The 23,118-nt window shown below is 36.5% G+C and overlaps 1 non-coding gene across 1 annotated transcript; it reads left to right on the plus strand.

Moving 5' to 3' along the window:
• Positions 1 to 3,000: 3,000 nt before the first annotated feature.
• Positions 3,001 to 3,107, plus strand: LOC143384586 (U6 spliceosomal RNA). Its single transcript, XR_013089383.1, has one exon. It is a non-coding gene; the product is annotated as a U6 spliceosomal RNA (small nuclear RNA).
• Positions 3,108 to 23,118: the final 20,011 nt, after the last annotated feature.

Here is a 23,118-nt window from a genome sequence, read left to right on the forward strand (position 1 = left end):
AAAAGTAAAACAGAATATATCTTTCTTCATCTGTTCAGGCCACTATTTTGGAGGCTGTGAATCCAAGATCAAGGTGCCAGCAGATTTGGTTTCTGGTGAAGACCTGTTTTATGGTCCATAGAAACCATTGTCTTCTGGCAGTGTCCTCACATGGTGGAAAGGGTGAGGGGTCTCTCTTAGGCTCCTTTTATGAGGACACTAACCCTATTCCAGAACTTTTTGCTCTCATGATCTAATAACTACCAAAGGCCCTGTTTCCTAATTTCACCCCCTTGGGGGCTAGAATTTTAACATACAAAATTATGGGGTGACAAAACATTAAATATATAGCAACTATGAATTATTTATAATAAATCAAATTGAAATAAAACATCAAAGAAATTATAGGAAAGTAATAGAATAAGTAAGAATTTTAAAATATCTTGTATTAATCAGCAGTGCCAATCAATAATAATTAACCTTAACAGAGTTTTAACTTTAAAATAATCTTGGAATATTAAATATTGCAATGTTATCTTATTATTTACAATGAATTTCCTTTAAAATTTGAATTTGATATCACCTCTATAGTTTAACATCTTTCACATAGCTTCCAGTATTTTAGATAAATAACAAACTTTAAAAAATTGAGGCACCCTATTCTTTCAGCTTTATCTTGTAGCCATTGCCCTTGCTCATGATTTGAAGAATGGAAGGATGAGGAGGAGGAGGGTAAAAGATGCATTGTCAGCATACAGCACTTGCAGATCCTGTCTCCTTCCAGGATAGCATTAGAATTGGCTAAGCCTGTATATGCAAACATAAATTCCTTAAGTAACAAAATGCTTAATTTGCTTTTGAGGAGAAGCCTCCAGAATTCATTTAAAGATGCTTTGAAACTGGCTTTTCAAGAATGCATATGCACAGAAGCAGCCAGCTCATCTTGTCCTTGATCTTTTGACATCACAGATTCAAAATCTTCTCTTAGAACGTAAGTGTCGTGCTCCCTGCACCCCCAACCCCTGCAAGAAGTGCACATCCTGTAAAGAGACATGGTGTCTATATACACTGGTATGAAAGAACCAAGACTTTCCCCTTCTCACTACCCAGTCAGTAAGCAGAGTCTCCTTTTTCTCTTCTTATAAATTCTCCTGATAACAACTGATTCCCATAACAGATATGAGCTTTCTTCTGTGCTATTTTCTTGATGGTCAGCTCACAATTAAAAAATTCCATGCCTAGTATTGACTTCTAATACCTAGCTTTGAAAGGAACCCTGTTTTCAAAGGATAATCATTTATTTATCTTTAATAAAAAGAAATTCACTTTGGATACACTTTAATATAAATTCATTAATCAGGCACCATCTAATTTCTTATTAATTTTTATGATTAATTATTATTTTCTTATTAATTTCCAATTTCATCAGAGGCTTTGTTTCTGCCTCCACGTGCCAGGCAACCAGGAGTGGAAGCCAAGGATACCACTCCCTACTACTCCCCACTATGGAGAAATCGCAGACAATGTGTGTGTGTGTGTGTGATTGAGGGAGAATTATATGATGTGGGTGATTCAAAAAAACTGCTGTACCCCAACCTGATAAGGCTTGCTAGAAAATGAATTCCACTATTAAGAATTTCTAATCTAGGGATTGGGGTTGTGGCTCAGCGGTAGAGTGCTCGCCTAGCACGTGCGAGGCCCTGGGTTTGATCCTTAGCACCACATAAGAAATAAAATAAAGGTATTGTGTCCATCTACAGCTAAAAAATGAATATTAAAAAACAGAATTTCTAATCTACTAAAATGAAACCTGAAAGAAGATTAAGAACTGAATTGGGGATATGGGGATCGGTGAGAAAAGATGGAAAAGGCTATAAGATTGGATGTTTTTCAGAGATAATAAACTTGGACAGGACATCAAAACAGGGGCTTTGATGAACCCTAGAACTTGGGAAAGGAGAGGTGATGGGTGGTGTGTATGGAAAAAGAAGGCATACAGAGTACTCAAGATAAACTTAGTCCACTCTTTTTACCAGAGCCAGGAGCGCTCTGAACCTGGGGGAGAGAGGTTCTTTGAACATAATGGGGAAAAGCCTGTATCTGAAAGTATTTGCTGAGAAGGGTGGTCCACAGACTTTCCCTGACTGCTCAAAATAGTTTAAGAACCTGTGAGGCTTAGCCCTTTTCTTGTTATTAGTACTTTCCATACTATATTTTCCTTATCAATGATCTTTCTAAAAAACTTTTCCAATTTATTCTTTTGACAAAACTTTTATATCTTTGCAGATCTCTGATACTATTTTTAAATATACTCCTCATGAAGTCTGTCCTATTTTTCAGGGACTTTGAAGGGATGGGCTACCTAGAGAAAAATATCTGCAGTATAAGGTACAACTAAGGACAAGACCCCTACTTCAGCTTAGAGTATCATGGTGGATTTGCTGAGAGCACTTATGGTGCATTTAAAATCTGCAAAATATTTAACAAACACACTCACCAGTTTTTGCCACAATGCCAGATAAGAATGAAAAAGAAAAAATGAAGGTATTATAAGCATGATGGTGTGTTATGCTGCTGCCTTTTCTCTCAGGCTACTCAATACAAACGAACTTCAATTCATCTTTTCCCAGGAAGGATTGTTTGTAAATTGCATTAGGATGATTCTGGATTCTCAGAAAGGCTGGTCTGTCTGGACTCCTGGAGGCAGCTAGAGAAGCTCTTGTTTTTAATGTCATGTTAGTTTCTTATTTATTTAATATGTCAGTCAAAGTGGGAAATGGCTAGATATTTGGACATACAGCAGTATGTGGTAACATTTCTTTTTTTGTGTGAAGGACTTTAAGAGGGAGAGTACCTTGAAGTGCCTGATTTGGAGAAAGAGGTGTGTGTGTCTGTCATCAAGAGCTCTTAACTGTGTGCTTAACATTCTGCTGCAGATGTTTTTAAGCATTCTACTCCATATTATTCCAGTTGTGTAGTTTCAGATTTTAATGGAAACAGTATAGTTCAAAATATATTCAAGTGCTCACTTCAGCAATACATACACTAAAACTGAAATGATACAGAGATGATTAGCATGGCTCCTGTGCAAGGATGATATACAAATTTGTAAAGCATTCCATATTTGAAAAAATATTAAAAGTATTTTAGTGATTACAGAGTAGTCTAAATTCTATTTATCTCTACAGTTTGGAAATGCTAGAAAAAAATAATTTATTCTCTACAAGACTGTTTCACACTCTGTCAAGAATGTTCAAGAAGAAAGAATACAGTTTCCATTTGTTTCTAAATAATCAAATAAGGTCTGTTCACTTATTTTGTTGTCAAATACAAAAAATAAATATACTGTGCTAAAAAATAAAAGTCAATGCAATGTAAAGTGCTTTTAGGTCTAGCTACCATTTTTTTTTACACTTTCCTAAACCCTTTCATACTTAATTTTTAATACATATCCTAAGACATAAATCTTACTTGAGAATATAATAAATCTCCATTATTCAGGTTGTTTAGTCTATAGTTATTTTGCTTTATTTATTGGCAGGTGGCTACAATTTGAAGAAAGTTTAAGAATTTAAAACACTCTGAACGAAAGGCAATTAAATTTCTCCTCTCTAGTATTACATTAACTCCTTCAGGCTAACAGAATCCTATTTTCTAGATTACCTTTTTCTAGTAGACCCGCCCCCCAGACCCCATAACAGAGGTTACAGTGACATTTCAGGGAATAAACTGAACACTGAGGATCACTGTTGAAAGTGTATAAAAATCAATCAAGAAATCACTCACTTAAGAGTAGTCAGGTTCAAATGACAAATTTGAGTCAAAGCCTGCTGGTACGAATTCAGGAGATTGCTCTCTTTTGAGAAGGGTATGATCTTTTTTTTTTTTTTTTCCAGTGTATCAATTTACTTTATTATAAAAGTAGAACTGCTCATCTAAAGTTCCTGAGTAACACTTTAAAAGTGAAAGTTTTGTATCAGATAGCATTATTATTACAGAGTGATGTAAATATTATATTTCAAAGTTTTGAGTTTGCTGGGATTAAGTGGAGTGCTCAGAATAAGAAGTTGTCACTTTTAACTAGCCAGTCTGGGCTTAGATGCAGTTTGGGGACTTTATGTATTTTATGGACTGAAAATTAAAATTTTTGGAGATGTAGCTCAGTGGAAATCATGTGTTTATCATATGCAGTGCCTTGGGTTCAAATCCTAGCACCATATTTTTTAAAAAAGGAATTAAGAAGAAGAAGAAGATAGAAGAATGTTGATAGAAAGGCCCAGTCACCTAGCTTAACAGACAAAATAATTAGAATAGTGATCCTTTGTTAGCTTGCTAATGACTACTCTCTTTCAAAACTATCAAAATCTTTCCCCTGGCCATCTCCAAGAAAGTGTTCTGTCACTTGGGAGAAGTATCCATCTCCTTTAGAGAGAATCTCTCTAATACAGAAGATAAGTAATTTTAAAAATCCTTTCCAAACAAGAGGATTTTATTGGGTTTTATTTTCTACAGATTCCATTTAAAAAAATGATGAAGTTTTGGTGGTGTTTGTTTAAATATGAAATAATAATGTTGAATATATATATTTTTTCTAAAATCCCCTTCTCATCATCACATAAAACAGAAGATAAATACTTCTCTACCAACTGACTTTAGAGTCCAAAATTGCCATTGAATATGTTCAAATTTTGGACTAAGGCAATAGGATCCTGTTCCAATGTAATTGGACTATTGGTACTTCTATAGTTCATTAGATTGTCCAAATCCTTAACATGGGAGATGGGAACCAAAATACAACCCAGGTTCAAAGCAGCCTCAGAGAAAGCAGCATTGAAGTGGGTCCCAGGCAGTTATGGGAAGAGGGGCTGGGGTGCCCTCCAAAAGTGAGGGAGAACTTGTGTCTCCTTTGATTTTACAGCTATGGCATTTATGCAATGCCTTGAAGGATTAACTGGGTTAAATGTGACAGGCTTTTCTACTTGTTCCTGGGGGCTCCAGAATATGTCATCTGAGATGGAATAAGAAGAGCTAGCTGATCTGGACTTACAAATTGCCAAAGATCTGGCTGGCTCTTTTCTGAGCTGTTGGATATGTCTAAGTCAGTTTTCTGGCAGCTATGTAGCATGAAAGGCTGACTGCCATTTTTGCCAGCATATTTACTGTCTTCCTCTTAAAAGACTTCCAAACATCCTCTAGGGTAGAGAAATGGCATAGTATACATCATAATGCAGAGATTTAGCTGTAGACTCTCCCCATAATTCTTTTTGGTTCCAGGGATTGAACCCAGTACCACTTAACCACTGAGCCACATCCCCAGCCTTTTGTATCTTTTTATTTAGAGACAGGGCTTGCTGAGTTTGCTAAGTGCCTTGCAAAGTTGCTGAGGCTGGCTTTGAGATCCTCCTACCTCAGCCTCCTGAGTCACTAGGATTACAGCTACGTGCTACCATGCTCGGCTTGTTCCCCGTAATTCTTTTGCATTCTACTCTCAAAATACACTTTGAAAAGTTTAAAACCATACTATTAAAATCAAATAATATTCTGACATCGATTTTTAGTTTTTAAGGTAATATATTCTCATACAACATAAATCTTGACTTTAAAATATTGAAAATTCATGTTTAACAGAAAAACAAAACTTTATAATAAAATAACAGCATCAAAAGGTTAAATAAGTTTTTGAAATAAGATCATGTACCAAATGAAAAAGTGGCTATTGTCAGGGAAAAAAACATGGGAGAAATGATTAGTTTCTTTCCAGGAATATTTAAACTAAAAGTCATAATGGCCAATAGTAACAATAAAAAGCCCAAATCCAAACCAAAGAAAATAGATAGCTTCAACATCTCATTTTCTGAAAACTGGCTACATATGAAACACTATACTAAGAAAACTACACAGATTATCTGACGTTATGCTTATAACCATTAACTATTACTACTACTTCTTCATCATCATCTATTCTGGTAAAGATGTCTACATTTTCTTAAAGCCTGAGATTCTATATTTAAACTTGTTTCTGCTAGATAGAAGGAAAAATTCTTAGCAAGGGTGATTCATGTAAAATTAGTTACACAGTGTTTTTGAGTAGAAACGGTTCTTTCATTTATGAATTTCATAGAATCACAAATACAAAAGAAATAATAAAATAAATTGGGATAAGCAAAATGAAAGAAAACAGCAAATTCAGCAAAACTCTAAGAAAGCATCAATAGAAAAGATCCAAAAAGAAAAATTTAACCAAATAACTGAATGTTTTAGTCAACTTTTTTGTTGCTATGACTAAAAAATCTGACAAGAACAATTTCAGAGGAGGAAAAGTTGATTTGGGGCTTAGAGTTTCAGAGGTCTTAGTTCACAAAAGGTCAACTCCATTGTTTTTGGCCAGAGATGAGGAAGAAATCATTGTGGAAGGGTGTGGCAGAGGAAAGCAGCGCAGAACCTTGCACCAGGAAGCAGAGAAAGACTACTCTGCTCAATAAGAACAAAATATATTCCTCAAAGGCACACTCCCAGTGACCTACCTCCTCTAGCCACACCTACCTGCTTACAGTTATCATCCAATTAATTCCTTTCAGGGGATTGCACTGATAAGGTTAAAGGGTCTTATAATTCAATCATTTCATCTCTAAACTTTCTTGTCTTGTCTTAGACATAATCTTTTGGGAGATACCTTGCATCTAAAACATAAACTAGGTTACTAGAAAGAAGACTATGAAAGCAACAGAGTGATCTGCAGTGATTATTTCAAATCTCTCAAAGTTATTTCAGTGCAGGCATTTGTTCATTCACTAATTTAATCAATGAACATTTATAATTAGGTCTGAGGATGTAAGGAAGGAAAGATACAATTTCCACCTTCTTTGAGCTTACTGGCCCTGGAAATACAGACACACAAGAAAACAACTGCTTTTAAAAACCAAAATCAAACAGAAAAACTATTCCTGAGAAAGTCTGGGATGTTTTTAGAGAAGCAGCATCCAGGTGGCATCTGGGATAGAGGAAGTACCATATGCCAAGTCACTGAGGAATGTAAGAGCAGGGTTAGAAACTAATGTGCAGCTATGTTGATGCAGTAGAAAGCAAGAGGCAAGAACTGTGGGAGCAAGAGAGAACGAGACTGGATAAGAGATGATGCTTAATATGGCGACATGGGGCCAGATCATGAAGGGTCTTTATCATGCCAGGAAATTGAAATATTTAATCTGTGAATGGTAGAGAGCTATCAAGAATTTTGAATGGGAATATGACATAATCAGATTTGTATTGAATAAATATCCTCTGAGTCCTTATACTCTGTTGGCAGTAGGATGACTATAGCTAACAATACAATTCAATAAAATTCTGTATTTCAAATAGCTAGAAGAGAGAATTTTGACTATTCTTACAGAAAATAAATGACAAAAATTTAAGCTATTGGATATACTAATTATCCTGATTTAATCATTACACAATACATACAGGTATCACACTATAACATCATACCCTATAAAGATGTACAATTATTATATGTCAACAAAGTTTTTGAAAAAATCCTGTGAAGGAGCTAGGGGTACGGCTCAGTGGTATATCACTTGCCTTGTATCTACAAGGCCTTAGGTTTGGTCTCTAGTACACAAAAATCCTCTGGATGATGAGTGGAATTGAAATAATCTTGGTCACAGATGATGAGACCCTTGTGAGCTACAGCAATTGGGCTGGTAAGCTTGGAGATATCACTTTCCAGAGGTAGAATCAACAGGTTTTAGCCATTGATTGGAGGGAAGAGAGGCACAGGGAGAAATTTATGATGTCACCAAAATTACTGGCCTGGGCACATGGGTATCTATTAGTATGATTGTTTGAAGTAGGAATAAATGAAAGGGGATATCTCTTTCACGTGTTCTCTATCTTATCAGACCTAACAGACTCTTTCTTCTTTCTTTTGTGTGTGTTTATATGTGCAACCCTGCTGAGTATCAAACCCCAGGTCTGCCTTGCAAAGGTTAAATATGTGCTTTACCATTGAGCTACATTCCCAGCCACACCACACACTCTTTTTACACACACACACTAGAATATTCCCTTGACTATTCTGAAAAATGTATAGATAATATAACCAACACACACACACATATACATATATGTAAATATATATATAAACATTTAAAAACTTGAATTCAATGTCTCAATATTAAGATAAAGTATACATAAAAGGAAAGAAATTGTAGACAAAAAAAATCTTTATTAATGACTAATGATGTAGGCAGATGTTTGGGCTTATATGTAAAGTCATTGTCAGTGAATACCATACATGCAAACCAACATGCCACCACAATAACATGCCATAAAATCTTGGAAGAGAGCTCATTTTGGTTGCAGTATTGGAGAAGGCTTCATGAAGCTGATGGTGTTTCAATGCAGCTTTTAAAGGAGGATAAGCATTTTGAAAGGTAGAACTAGAGGGAAAAGGATATTCCCATTACAGAGAAAAGCAGAGAGAGAAAGGGAAATACAAGGTTAGCTTCAGCTTTGGCCATGGTGGAGGCTGCATAGAGTTGGTGTAGAAAGCTGGAAAATTAAGTAGTGGCTGGTGTGAAGTATGCGCTGAAAGTCTACCAAAGAGTTTAGATTTTACTAATCCTAGTTGAGTTTATAGCTAATATTGGTGAATTATTTGCATTAATCATCATTATGCACAATTTTGTTTTGCCATAAATATCAAACAGAACCCCTTTAGGGTAGTCCTGCCCAAATGTACAAACAAATGAGATTTTATTGTCCAAATTGATAAAGGTGCATTAAAGAGAATTTGAAAGTAATGAGTGAATATAAAAATAGCTTTTCAGGGGCTACAGTTGTAGCTCAGTGGTAGAGCACTTGCCTAGCATGTGTGAGGCACTGGGTTCCATCCTCATTGCCATTTAATATGGACCACATAAAAATAAATAAACAATAAAGATTGTTTATTTTATGTTGTCTTGAGGATGGAACCCAGTGCCTCACACATGGAAGGCAAGTGCTCTGCCACTGAGCCACAACCTCAGCCCTAAGCTTAATAAAAAATAGTTTTTCATATAATGTTTTAAGTGAAAGGATCAAATCAAGTCTTTTGTGTTTTTCTTCTGGAAAGTAATCTGGGAAGAGGGCATTTATGATCTCTGCTGGCAGTTATAGCAAGAGAAGAGTAAAACTCATGTAGATGATACTGTCAGACTGAGAAGAAAATAAATTCCACTAGACAATTTTCTAAGACACATAGACCAATGGTACAGAAGACACGAAGACAAACACACATCCGATTCTTGACGAAGGTGCCAAAAACATACATGGGCGAAAAGACGGCCTTTTTAACAAATGGTGTGGGAAAACTGGCTATCCACACGTAGAAGAATGAAACTAGACCCTTTTCTCTCACCCTGCACAAAAGTCAGCTCAAAATGGATCAGAGACCTAGGTAGGAATTAGACCAGAAACTATGCAATTCTTTGAAGAAAACATAGGGCCAACACTCCAGCATATATGCACAGGCAAAGACTTTCTCAGGGGGAATCTACTGAGTTAATAAATGGGATAGCACCAAAATAAAAAGCTTCTGCACAGCAAAGGAAAAATTAGGAATGTGAAGCAAGAACATACAGAATGGGAGAAAATCTTTGCTAGCTACTGAAAGAAGATTAATATCTAGAATATATACAGAACTAAAAAAACTTAACACCTTCCCCAAAATCATACCCAATTAATAAATGGGCAAAGAATTAAACATATACTTCTCAAAAGAAGAAATACAAATGGGTAATGCACACATGAAAAAAACATGTTCAACATCATTAGCATTTAAGGAAATGAAAATCAAAACTACACTGAGATTTCTTGTCTTACTCCAGTCAGAATGGCAGCCAACAAGTATGTGAACAATAATAAATGATGGAGAGGATGTGGAGAAAAAAGAACACTTTATACTGTTGTGGAGTTATAAATTAGTACAACTTCTGTGGAAATCAAAAGACTAGGCATGGCACCACCATAGAACCTAGCCATACCATCCCCTGGTATTTGTCCTAAAGAGTAACATATGCATAACCATGTTTATGGCCACACAATTCACAATAGTCAAACTATGGAACCAACCTAGGTATCCATCAATGCATGAATGGATAAAGAAAATGTAGTGTGTATTTAATATATCTATGTATATATGTGTATGTATATAAATGAAATTATTCCATTTTAAGGAAAATGGATAGAACTACAGACTATCCATTATGTTAAGCAAAAATAAACCAGACTCAGAATGTCAATGGTCATATGTTTTCTCTCATATGTAGAAACTAGAGAGGAAAAAGGAAAGAGGGGGGGTTTGGCAGGGATTTCATGAAATTCTAAGGGAGATCAGTAGAGAAAAGGGGCCAGGGGATGGATGCAGGGGGATGGGGAAAGAGCTGGAAGTGATTTTGTCAAATTATATTATTATATTGAGTGCATGTATAAATATGCAATAATAAATCCCATCATTATGTACCATAATGCGCCAATAAAAATTCTGAAAGAAAAAATTCTATTCTTTTAATAACAGAAGTTTCCTTTTTAAAGTATAAAGCTATATAGTATTTAATAACACTGAGAAGTTTATTAATTATCCTAGCTGAAAACAGAAGTTTCAAACAACATTCTTTTGAGAAAAATAATCTTTATTTTATTTCATTTTAGCCTGAAATGTCCCGGGGGTTTTCAAAGCCATATATACCTTCTCATCAATTGTCCATTTGGTAAAGCAGCTAGCCCAGAGGATTCAGGAATAGGACAGCATAAACTACTTCCACACATTTTAAATCTCATAAATAACTGAGATACAGTTGATGGTTGCTAGGTTGCAGTCAAATTCCATTTCATTCTATCCCATTATAATGTAATTTAGGTTTGTTTGGTTGTTGATTTTTGCTTCTTTTTAATCCTACAGGGAAAAGCTTCTGATGATTGAACTGCCATATTTAATAGTACCAATTCTAAGCCAACGACTTTGAGGTATTTCATCCCATTTCTTTTCATATCTTCAAACTAAAGAATGTATAGGATTCCCAAACTACCCACACCACTGACAAAAGAAAAAGAACGGAAATGAGTATGGCCTGAAATTTGGTCCCAAAGTTACTCAGATTCAAGACATCTAGTGCAGAGGGCACTCAACTAAGTTAAACCAGTTTCTCAAGTTGAAATCTACCAGGGGTGAATTAAGAGTCAAAACTAAAATATTATAGCACCTTATCCTAGAGCCCAAGAAAACTAGGAGGGTTCCACATTTAGATGTCAACTCTCTTTGTTGGTATCTAGAGTAAGAATCTGTAATCTACAGGAAGCAAACCATAGACTATAGCTGCTGCACTATATCCAGCCAGTCATCTGTTTTTGTAAATAACATTTTTTTGGGAACAAAGTCATTCGCATTCATTTTTATAGCATCTATGGCTGTCTTTACCCTAAAAACAACAGAATTAAGTAGCTACAAAAAAGACTGGTCTAAAATATCTACTGCCCAGCCTTCTATAGGCTGACCCTTGCTCTAGAATATTATACTGAGAAGCCTCTGCTAGCCTCAAAAGGAAAAAAAAATACTTCTGAAATTATATACACATGCACACACACATATGTGAATATATGTATAAGTTCACGGAGTAGGAATTCTATGCATTTATCAGCCTTTGCTTTATCCCTATCCCAGAAGTGAAAGCAGAGTGGTAGGAAATGAAAGATGTAAAAGAGAAAATTCAGCATCAAAACCAAAGCCTCAGTATTTCTACCAGCAAGGGAAAGGGGTTGAATAGTATTTAAAAGGAGTTATTGTCATGAATGCAGGAAGTGATATTAGAGAAAAGAGATGAATTATTACTGGGGTTGATCAAAAACTTGTAAATTCAGCTGGGCATGGTGGTGCACTCCTGTAACCTCTTGGGAGGGATTTGGGAGGCTGAGGCAGGAAAATGGCAGTTTGGAGGCCAGACTGGGCAACTTAGTGAGACTCTGTCTCAAAATAAAAAGTAAAAAAGGGTTGGGGATAGAACTCAGTTGTAGAACATCCCTGTGTTCTATCCCCAGTCTCACAAATGAAGCAAATCTTGCAAGTCCAAAGTTGATCAAAGTTAAAAGAAACACAGCACAGTGGTAGGAAAGAATTCACCTTCCTTTGAAAAAGTATGTTCACATACATACACAGGTATTCACACACTCAGTTCTCCCCATCACAAAGCTACTGATCTCCTAGGAATAATGATACCACTTCTTCAAAGTAAAATACTAGAGGCAGGACGGGTATGTAAAGACAATCTTTTTTTATTTTTTTAATTCTAATTTGTTATATATGACAGCAGAATACATTACAATTCATATTATACATATGAAGCACAATTTTTCATATCTCTGGTTGTACACAAATTTCAAGTCACTGATTGTACATAAAAGTATTTTCACACCATTCGTGTCTTCATACACGTACTTAGGGTAATGATGTCCATCTCATTTCATCATCTTTTTTACCCCCCATGCCCCCTCTCTTCCCCTCCCATCCCTTTGCCCTATCTAGAGTTTGTCTAATCCTCCCATGCCATGCTCCACCCCCAACTCCATTATGAATCAGCATCCTTCAGAAAAAACATTCAGCCTTTGGTTTTTGAGGATTGGCTTACTTTGCTTAGCTTTATATTCTTCAACTCCAATCATTTACCTGCAAATGCCATGATTTTATTCTCTTTTAATGCTGAATAGTATTTCATTGTGTATGTGTTCCACATTTTTTTATCCATTCATCAACTGAAGAGCATCTAGGTTAGTTCCACAGTTTAGCTTTTGTGAATTGTGCTTCTATAAACATTGATGTGGCTGTGTCCCTATAGTATGCTATTTTTAAGTCCTCTGTGTATAGACATATATTTGTTGATTGAGGAGTGGGATAGCTGGGTCAAATGATGGTTCCATTCTAAGTGTCCAAAGAATCTCCATACTGCCTCCCACATTGGTTGCACCAATTTGCAGTCCCACCAGCAATGTATGAATGTAACTTTTCCTCCACATCCTTGCCAACACCTATTGTTGTTTGTATTCTTGATAGCTGCCATTCTGACTGGAGTGAGATGAAATTTTAGAGTAGTTTAGATTTGTATTCCTCTCATTGCTAGAAATGATGAACATTTTTTCATATATTTGTTGATTGATTGTATATCCTTTTCTGACAACTGTCTGTTCAGTTCCTTGGCCCATTTATTGATTTTTTTTTTATTGGTGTTAAGGTTTTTGAGTGCTTTATGTATCCTAGAGATTGGTGCTGTATCGGATGTGCTTGTGGTAAAGATTTGCTCTTTATTCACCTCACTGATTGTTTCTTCTGCTGAGAGGAAAGTGAAAGCAGTGTGAAGTGAAAGCAGTGTTAAATATGATAGGGAATGAAAGCTTTTTAGTTTGAATCCATTCCATTTATTGATTCTTTATTCTAATTCTTGTGCTATAGTAGTCTTACTAAGGAAGTCAAGGCCTAATCTGACATGATGGAGATTTGGGCCTACTTTTTCTTCTAACAAGTGCAGTATTTCTGGTTTAATTCCTAGGTGCTTGAAACAATGGCCAGAGCAATTAGACAGATGAAAGAAATTAAAGGGATATGGATAAGTAAAGAAGAACTCAGATTAGCACTATTTGCCGACAATATGATTCTATACCTAGAAGACTCCAAAAATTCCACCAGAAAACTTCTAGAACTAGTAAATGAATTCAGCAAAGTAAAAGGATATAAAATCAACACTCATAAATCAAAGGCATTTCTGTATATCAGTGACAAATCCTCTGAAAGGGAAATGAGGAAAACTACCCCATTTACAATAGCCTCAAGATAAAATACTTGGGAATCGATATAATAAAAGAGGTAAAAGACAACAAAAACTACAGAACACTAAAGAAAGAAATTAAAGATCTTAGAAGATGGAAAGCAGAATTAATATTGTCAAAATGACCATACTACCAAAAGCACTATACAGATTCAGTGCAATTCCAATCAAAATCCCAATGACATTCTTCATAGAAATAGAAAAGGCAGTCATGAAATTCATCTGGAAAAATAAGAGACCCAGAATAGCTAAAGCAATCCTAAACAAGAAGAGTGAAATAGATGACATCACTAGACCAGACCTTAAACTATACTACAGAGCAATAGTAACAAAAACAGGATGGTATTGGCACCAAAATAGACTTATCCAGAATAGAGATGGTACAGAATAGAGAACACAGAGACAAACCCAAATAACTACAGTTATCTTATATTAGACAAAGGCACCAAAAACATATATTGGAGAAAAGATAGCCTCTTAATAAATGGTGATGAGAAAACTGTAAATCCATATGCAATAAAATTAAATTAAATCCCTATCTCTCACCATGCACAAAACTCAAAGTGTATCAAGACAATCTTTATCTAGTGGTCAGTTGCTATTTGTCTGAAATGAGAGTAAGTACAGTACTGGACAAAGTAAATATATTCACTGTTTCCTGGATCCCAGAGCATTTTCTTGGACCCCATTTCAGAGAGTGGGCTGTGCCCTGCTCTCACTTACTCCATGATACATGTTACAGTAGTTTTTGGGTTATGGCTAGTTCCATTTTATTTATCTTTTATTTTTAAAAAATATTTATTTTTTTAGGTGTAGATGGACACAACACAATGCCTTTATTTTTATGTGGTGCTGAAGATCGAACCCGGGTCCCACCCGTGCTAGGCGAGTGCTCTACCACTGAGCCACAATCCCAGCCCCTAGTTCCATTTTATAAAGCAATAGTTCACTATGGACTGTTTCACTTTGAGCACAAGCACCAAGGTAGAATTATCCCGTACCTTGTTTGTACAAGTACACAATCACCATTTGCATAACCACCTTTAACAGAACCATAACATAAACTGATAAATTGTGCTAGTAAATAATGGCCACCTGTGAACTCATCGAATTAAAACAATAGCACATGAATTCATGGGCATACGAGCCCTATAATCTGAAAAACCAAGCTTATCAAACACACCAGATCATTGGGTGAAGCAACCGCCTCACCTGAGACCCATAAAAGAGGAGCACCTCAAGACTGTTGTAGGCCCACACACCAATCTGTCATCAAACCCAGTGAACACGTCACAAATTCCAAAGATGAGAAATATCTAACTCAGTTCCTGGGCTTCAGCTCAACTCCCTCTTGTCATAGTCCTGCTTGATGTGGCTCACTTTGAAACTGTCTGCCATCTGGACTCTGATCTAGAATAAATTCTATGTTCTTTTTTTTTAATATTTTATAATTTTTTAAAAATTTTTATTGTTGGTTGTTCAAAACATTACATAGTTCTTGATATATCATATTTCACACTTTGATTCAAGTGGGATATGAACTTCCATTTTTACCCCATATACAGATTGCAGACTCACATCAGTTACACATCCATTGATTTACATATTGCCATACTAGTGACTGTTGTATTCTGCTGCCTTTCCTATCCTCTACTATCCCCCCTCCCCTCCCCTCCCCTCCCCTCTTCTCTCTCTACCCCCTCTACTGTAATTCATTTCTCCCCTTTGTATTATTTTTCCCTTTCCCCTCACTTCCTCTTGTATGTAATTTTGTATAACCCTGAGGGTCTCCTTCCATTTCCATGCAATTTCCCTTCTCTCTCCCTTTCCCTCCCACCTCTCATCCCTGTTTACTGTTAATCTTCTTCTCATGCTCTTCGTCCCTACTCTGTTCTTAGTTACTCTCCTTATATCAAAGAAGACATTTGGCATTTGTTTTTTAGGGATTGGCTGGCTTCACTTAGCATAATCTGCTCTAATGCCATCCATTTCCCTGCAAATTCTATGATTTTGTATGTTCTGACATTCTGAGCACTGAACAAGTTCTTTGGCTAGTCCAGCTGGTCAGTAATCTTATCTGACCACCTAGAGTGACTCTGCATTTATATCTGCTCTTAGTAAGGCTTCCTAGAACCCTATGGTTATCTTCACTCTCTCTTAGCCTTTCTGGAACCTATATTTATCAATGTGTAAAATGTGATATGTGACTTACATGTTGTAGATATTAGTAATTAAGAGTGGAATAAAAGAAACACAGGATTGCCTGTCCTATGGCTACCAGGTAACATATGAATACTCAGTGAATTGCAAAGATGATAGTGGTGTAGCTTGTGAATCATTATTATTATTTAATAAATTATGATATTGTGGAAAGACACGAGTGTTTGGGCTATGTTAATGCATACCTTGCTCAAGACAAAATCATACTTTCAAAACACAACCTAAAAAAAGACAATCCAAAAGTGTCTGAAGACTTTCAGAATATCATAGTAGAACTGTTTGTCAGTTGAATGCAAGATCAAATGCTATTTGTCAGTGGAAAGATACAAACGATTCATTGATAAGCAAATTAACAAAATAAGAGCTGTTGAGTAGTTAACAACATGCCTTGAGGAAGAAATCAGGCAATAAGCTTAATTTCTTTATTTGGCATACTGACAAAAGGGAAGCAATAGATGTAATATATCCAGACTTCAGTAAGGCTTTTGATACCATTTCACATGACATTTCTTTTCAACAAGCTGTTAATACATAGCTCGGATCACAGTGCTGTCAAGTGGCTGAAGAGTTGCAATCAAAGAGTAGCTATCAGTGACTTCTTGTCATCCTGAGGACATTTATCAAGGGGTGTCCATCCATAAGGGCTGGTTGTGGGCCAGAGTTATCCACAGGGTGATGGAAGGGAGAGCAAGTTCAATAAATTTGCTGATAACACCAATCTGGAACAGCTGCTTACACCTGGCAAGACAGGAATAGCTTTCAATGACCTTGATTAAGTCGGGCTGGTAGAGTGAGACAGAGCCAGGATGCCAGGCCAAGACACAGTGGGTTATGCAGGAAGTCTTATAGATGTTGCAGCAAAATTCGGCTGTGTTTTATTTCCAATTTTTTTCTGAAGCACTGTAATTAATTAACAACTCTCCAGAATGCCAAGTGGTTTAGAGCTACTTTTATTATACTAGTTTCCTAATTTGCAAAATGGAGACTCAGAGCCTATCTCAGAACATTCTTTTAAAATTTAAATAACCTCTGGAAAATGCTTGCCAGATAGACAGTGCTGAATGTTAGTCTCCTTTCTCCTATTTTCTGACCCTGTTCTAGTAGGACCAGTACTGAAAAGGAAAATCCCTGATAACAATATAGAAATTCAAAAGGAGAGAAAAAAAATCTTTCAAATAACAAAAACATTCACATTAAACCTTAACCCACTCCCTGACCTACCAAAAGAATACACCTCAATAATATTTCACCCATCAAGTAGAATACCTTTGGAAGGATGTTTCAAAATTATACTTCTAGTTATAAGAATTTTAGGAAATTCACATTCAGCAATATGGAAGGCAGAGGATTGTTTCTTCTTTTTTCAAAAGATAGGTCCATGTTCACAGAGGGTTCTGCATGTTTTATTTGCTTTGTGGATTGTCAGAAGGAATGGATTTAAAAAGTCAGCACTTGATAATAACTCCAGAGCAAGTGTTTTTAACCCTTTGGGGGACTAAGTAAGTTCTTAGAGAAGAACAAAGGTGTAAAAGAGCCAATGGAACATCTGGAATATGGGTTTATTCATAAGTCCTCATCTAAGTCTAGACAGAGTCAGGACAGGTCCCAAGTCCTATTCCTCTTAATGAAACTGGACAGGTCCTGGTGCTGGCACGGTGAAGCAGCAAGCTAAATAATGAGAAAGCTGGCTGGTGTTCTTGGTCAGTCTCCTTAAACATGAACCAAAATACATCCTTAATTCTAAATATTCTGCTTGAAGAAGATGAGGTAAAAAGTGTCCTGCTCCAAATTCCCTAAACTCAACTGAAGAAAACAGAGAGCTAGTCAGAAAATTCAGTTGTTGGCATTTAGCATTCCCCTCCCCTCATCCTCAGTTCATTACTTTTACTTCACTGGAAAAAGTTGACTAATCAAAAGAGAGTTTTGCCACATTCCCATTACTAAATCCATCAACCTATCTGCATCCACTTTCAAAACTTTCCCATTTTTTCCTGTCTAAATCCAACTTATGCACTGATTTACTCTCTCTAAACTCGGCTGTAAAAACTGCCTGCTGTTTTGGATCATTCTCATTGGCATACACATATGTCCTTAACTCTTCGACCTAAAAAAAAAAAAAGGTCAAAAACCCTTCCGATACTGCCACATCGATGTTCATAGCAGCACAATTTACAATAGCTAGATTGTGGAACCAACCCAGATGCCCTTCAATGGATGAATGGATTAAAAAAATGTGGCATCTATACACCATGGAGTATTATGCAGCACTAAAAAAATGACAAAATCTTGGAATTTGCAGGGAAATGGATGGCACTAGAGCAGATTATGCTTAGTGAAGCTAGCCAATCCCTAAAAAACAAATACCAAATGTCTTCTTTGATATAATGAGAGCAACTTAGAATAAAGCAGGGAGGAAGAGCAGGAAGAAATGATTAACATTAAACAGAGACATGAGGTGGGACGGAAAGGGAGAGAAAAGGGGAATTGCATGGAAACGGAGGGAGACCCTCATTGTTATACTAAATTACATATAAGAGGTTGTAAGTGGAATGGGAAAACAAACAAGGTGAGAAATGAATTACAGTAGAAGGGGTAGAGAGAGAAGATGGGAGGGGAGGGGAGGGGGGATAGTAGAGGATAGGAAAGGCAGCAGAATACAACAGTTACTAGTATGGTATTATGTAAAAATGTGGATGTGTAACCCATGTGATTCTGCAATCTCTACTTGGGATAAAAAAGGGAGTCCATAACTCACTTGAAGCTAATGTATGCTAATGTATGAAATATGATATGTCAAGAGCTTTGTAGGGTTTTGAACAACCAATAAAAAAAATAAATAAATAAATAAATAAAAATTAAAAAAAAAAATTAAAAAAAACCCTTCCGAGGTTCGGCTCTAGCTAACACAGCTGGGATTACATTCTTTACTGCCTGTATCTCAAAACTCCAAAAAGATATGTGTATATTTTTGTCTACAATTCTCCATCAATGTCACTCTTGAATAGATTCTAATTACTTTTTGTTCGCTCTACTGGAATCAAATTCCTATTAGCAAGATACTAATAACCTCCATACTGATAAAAATGATGATCAAGTCTTGGTCCAGTCCTTGTTTTATTTTTAATCTGTCTGTAGATCACTTTCTCTATTATTTGAAACACTTCCTTCACTTGTCCCTGAACACCCTACATTTTCTGGGTTTTGTTTTTTTTGTACCTCCCTCACTGCTCTTCTCAGTCTCCTCTGCTTGATGCTCCTCTTGTTCTAATCTCTGAACATTGGAGTGTCCAAAGACTCTGGCCTCAGGTTTCTCCAATTTCTAGATTTACCTCCTGGGAATTTTTGTATGGTTTAATGATTACATAGACCACCTATTTATTAAAAACTTCCAAATATATATTAGCATCTGAGACCTCACCCCTGAATTCCATGCTCATCTACATAACTAACTTCCTTCTTGACATTTTCCCTTAAGTGTCTGACATTTACACATTTATCAATGTGTAAAATGTGATATGTGACTTATATGTTGTAGATATTAGTAATTAACATGTCAAGACCAGATCCTTGATCCACATTCTTCCTTCAATTGCTCCTTTCCCAGATTCCCATTACAATAAACCCAATTCTATTCTTCTCCTACCTCACATCCCTAAACATAGAGTCAGCCTTCACTCTTTATTTTTCCATTCTTCTGGCTCTACATTTTGAAATATATCTAGCTCTACTGTTCCTACTGTCATCATTCCTGATAGGATTTTATAGTAGTCTCCAACTGATCTTCTCTTCCACAAGTTTTTCTTTTTTAACTCCTGTACCTACCTGCGAGAGTAGCCTAAGGAAGTCTTCTAAATCTCAAGTTAAATTATATAAAACTTCTGCTCAAAACACTCCATTTACTCTCCATCTCATCCAGAACAAACTGCTGCCTTTTCCTGGATCCTCAAATTTTGTATAAAAATTTCCTGGGAATTTCTTTGGCTTCATCTCCCTCCCGACATACCATCTTCTGTGCCTTCCCGTCACACCTTTTAGTACTTCTGTCCCAGAGTCCTTGGCCTTGCTTCTTTGGGTGCCAGGAACCCTTCCCATTCATAAATATGCATGGTTCTCTCATTTACTTCTCCACTCAAAGGTCACTTACTCAAATCTGCTATGTGAAATTGCACAAACCTACCTCATCTTTTCAACCTTTAGCCTAAAGCCGGGGGGTGGTGGGATGGGGGGGAGTAAACTGCTTTAGTCCTATTCTTAGCACTTATCACTATCTGATTTAAATAAGTTCATTAGTTGTCTGTCTCTTTCTACTAGGATATAAGCTCCATGAGAGCAGGATTATTATTATTAGGTGTGTGTATGGTCTTTTATTCACCACTTTGTCCTCAGCACTAAGAACAGTGCTGTGCACAGAGTAGGAACTCAAAAATATTTGTTGCCTAAATACTGCCTGTTGAAAGAACTGAAAACTGCAATCTTCGCTTCAGGAGATTGAGCTAAAACTTACCTGGAATACTATAATATACAAACTTTATAAATGTGCAAAAATAAACATGAATTCTTGATCAAAAATGTTCTTTCATTTGTGTGTGTGTGAGTGTGTGTGTGTGTGTGTGTGAGAGAGAGAGAGAGAGAGAGAGAGAGAGAGAGAGATATTGAACTCAGGGTCTTATGCATGCCAAGTAAATGCTTTTCAACCGAGTTATATCTCCATCCCCTTGACCAAGAGTTTTTGTTATGGCCATTACTTATAAAGATAAAAATGGCTTCAGTAGTTGTTGTAGTCAGTTTTTTTTTTTTTTTTTTTTTTTTTTTTTTAGCTACTGTGACTAAAGGATCTAACCAGAACAATTGTAGAGGAAAAAATTTTTATTTGGAGGCTTACAGATTCAGAGGTCTCAGTCCATAAAACGACAGCTCCATTCCTGGGGATTTGAGGTGAGGCAGAACATCATGGCACAAGATTGAGGCAGAGGGACGTAGCTCATGTGATGATCAGAATTCAGAGAGAGAAAGAATCTACTCTCTAAATACAAAATATATAGCCCATAGCCACACCCCCAATGAAAGGCCTCCTCCAGCCACATCCCACCTGCCTTCAGTTTCCACCCAGTTAATTCAATCAGGGATTAATTCACCCATTAGGTCAGTGTTATGACCCAATCATTTCTCCTCCAAACTTTCTTGCATTGTCTCACACAGGAGTTTTTTGGGGACACCACAACAATAGTGTATTAGTCCAGAGAAATAGAAACAACAGGATGTACATATGTAGAGATCTAAAGAATTAGCTCATATGATTGTAGAAGTGTGGTGAGTACAAACACTGCAGTGTGGTCTAGCAAATTGGAGACTTAGGGAAGAGTCATTCCTTCTTTCTCAGAGATGGTTGGTCTTTGTTATCTTAAGGTCTTCAACTGATTAAATGAAGCCCTACCATATTATGGAGAATAACCTACTAAAACCCCAACAATTTAAATGTTAACTTCATCCAAAAAACACCTTCACAGAAACACCCAGAATATTGTTTGACCAAATATCTGAGCACCATGTCTCAGCTATATTGACATATAAATTAGCTAACACATAAGGTTATGTATATATAACCTTATGTGTTAGCTAATATATATATTTGGATTTACCTCCTTTGTCTCTTCATTTATTCATAAGGTCTCTGGACACACTGGTTTCAGGAAAGAAGGTGATCAATAAATATGAGTTGATTTTCAAGTAATAAAGCCAAGGGAACATGCTGAATGCCAATTAAAATTACTCTCACCATTAAAGTCCTTTGTTATATTGGGGAAGCACTGCTAAAGTCCTCATTCAATTGCTTTACTAAAATAGGTCCTATTTGATTATGTATGCCCTTTGAACAAGCCGAGTTGAAAATAGAAGGTCTTCCAATATCAACATTTCTACTGGAAGACCTTTACTATGGTATTTCAACAATGGCTATTTTTTATCAAGAAAAACTTAACCAATTAATAAATTTGATACCCCCCCCAAACTCTGCTTTTAGTATAGATTCAAAAGGAACTATCAAAAAAAAAAAAAGCGATCAGGGAAATATCAGCCATAAGAATAGTCATCCTATCAGATTGGCATCAGTAGCTCTAATTTTATATGCCTATTTTTTCACTTGGATCCCTGATACATTGAAATTCACATATGAGCTTAGGTCACCCTGCCATTTCAGATTTAAAAAAGAGTTGGCTTCAGTCTCTGTCATCTGTCCTGTGGGAAGTATCTCTCCCTGATATTTTTACAAAGTTTTTAGAGCTCATGTTTCTATGGATATATCTGTTCCCACTTCTGCTGACCTCTTAAGTTCAATTTTGTCTGGTCCTCTGTATTAGTCAGGGTTCTCCAAACAGAGAGAACCAATAGGATAGATGGATGAGAGGGAATTTCTTCAGGAAACTGGCTCATGAAATTATGGAAGCTGAGAGGTTCCATGGTATACCATCTGCAAGTTGGAGAACCAGGGAAGGTGGTAGAGTAGCTTCTAGTTCTGAAGGCCTCAGAACCAGGGGACCCAAAGGTATACTCTTAGACTGAAGTCAAGGGTCTCAGAATCTGGACCTCTAAGGTTTTGTTCTATCCAGGTCCTCACCCAATTGGACTCTGCCTGCCCACACTGAATAGGTGGATCTTCTATATCAGTCACTGATTCAAATGCCAGTTTCTTTGAGAAACACCCTTACAGATATATCCAGAATGAATGTTTTATCACCTATCTGAGTATCTTTTTATCTAGCCAAGGTGACACCTAAAATTAACAATTAGCCCCAGTGTTAGTAGTTAGTCCCTACTTTTCATTGCTGTGACCTGAGATAATCACTTCAAAGAGGCTGGATTTATTTTGGCTCATGGTATCAGAAGTTTCAATCCATGGTTGCTTTGCCCTATTGCCTAGGGCCTATAGAGATGTTGCTTGAAGCACAGAGAAAAAGGAAGGAGCCAGGATCCCAATATACCTTTCAAGAGCATGCCCTCCAATGATCTACTTCCTCCAATCAGGTCCCATCTCCTAAAGGTTCCACCTCCACCCAATAGCATCATCACCTGA

The sequence above is a fragment of the Callospermophilus lateralis genome, chromosome 1 (genome assembly GCF_048772815.1).
Source record: "Callospermophilus lateralis isolate mCalLat2 chromosome 1, mCalLat2.hap1, whole genome shotgun sequence".
NCBI lineage: Eukaryota > Metazoa > Chordata > Mammalia > Rodentia > Sciuridae > Callospermophilus > Callospermophilus lateralis.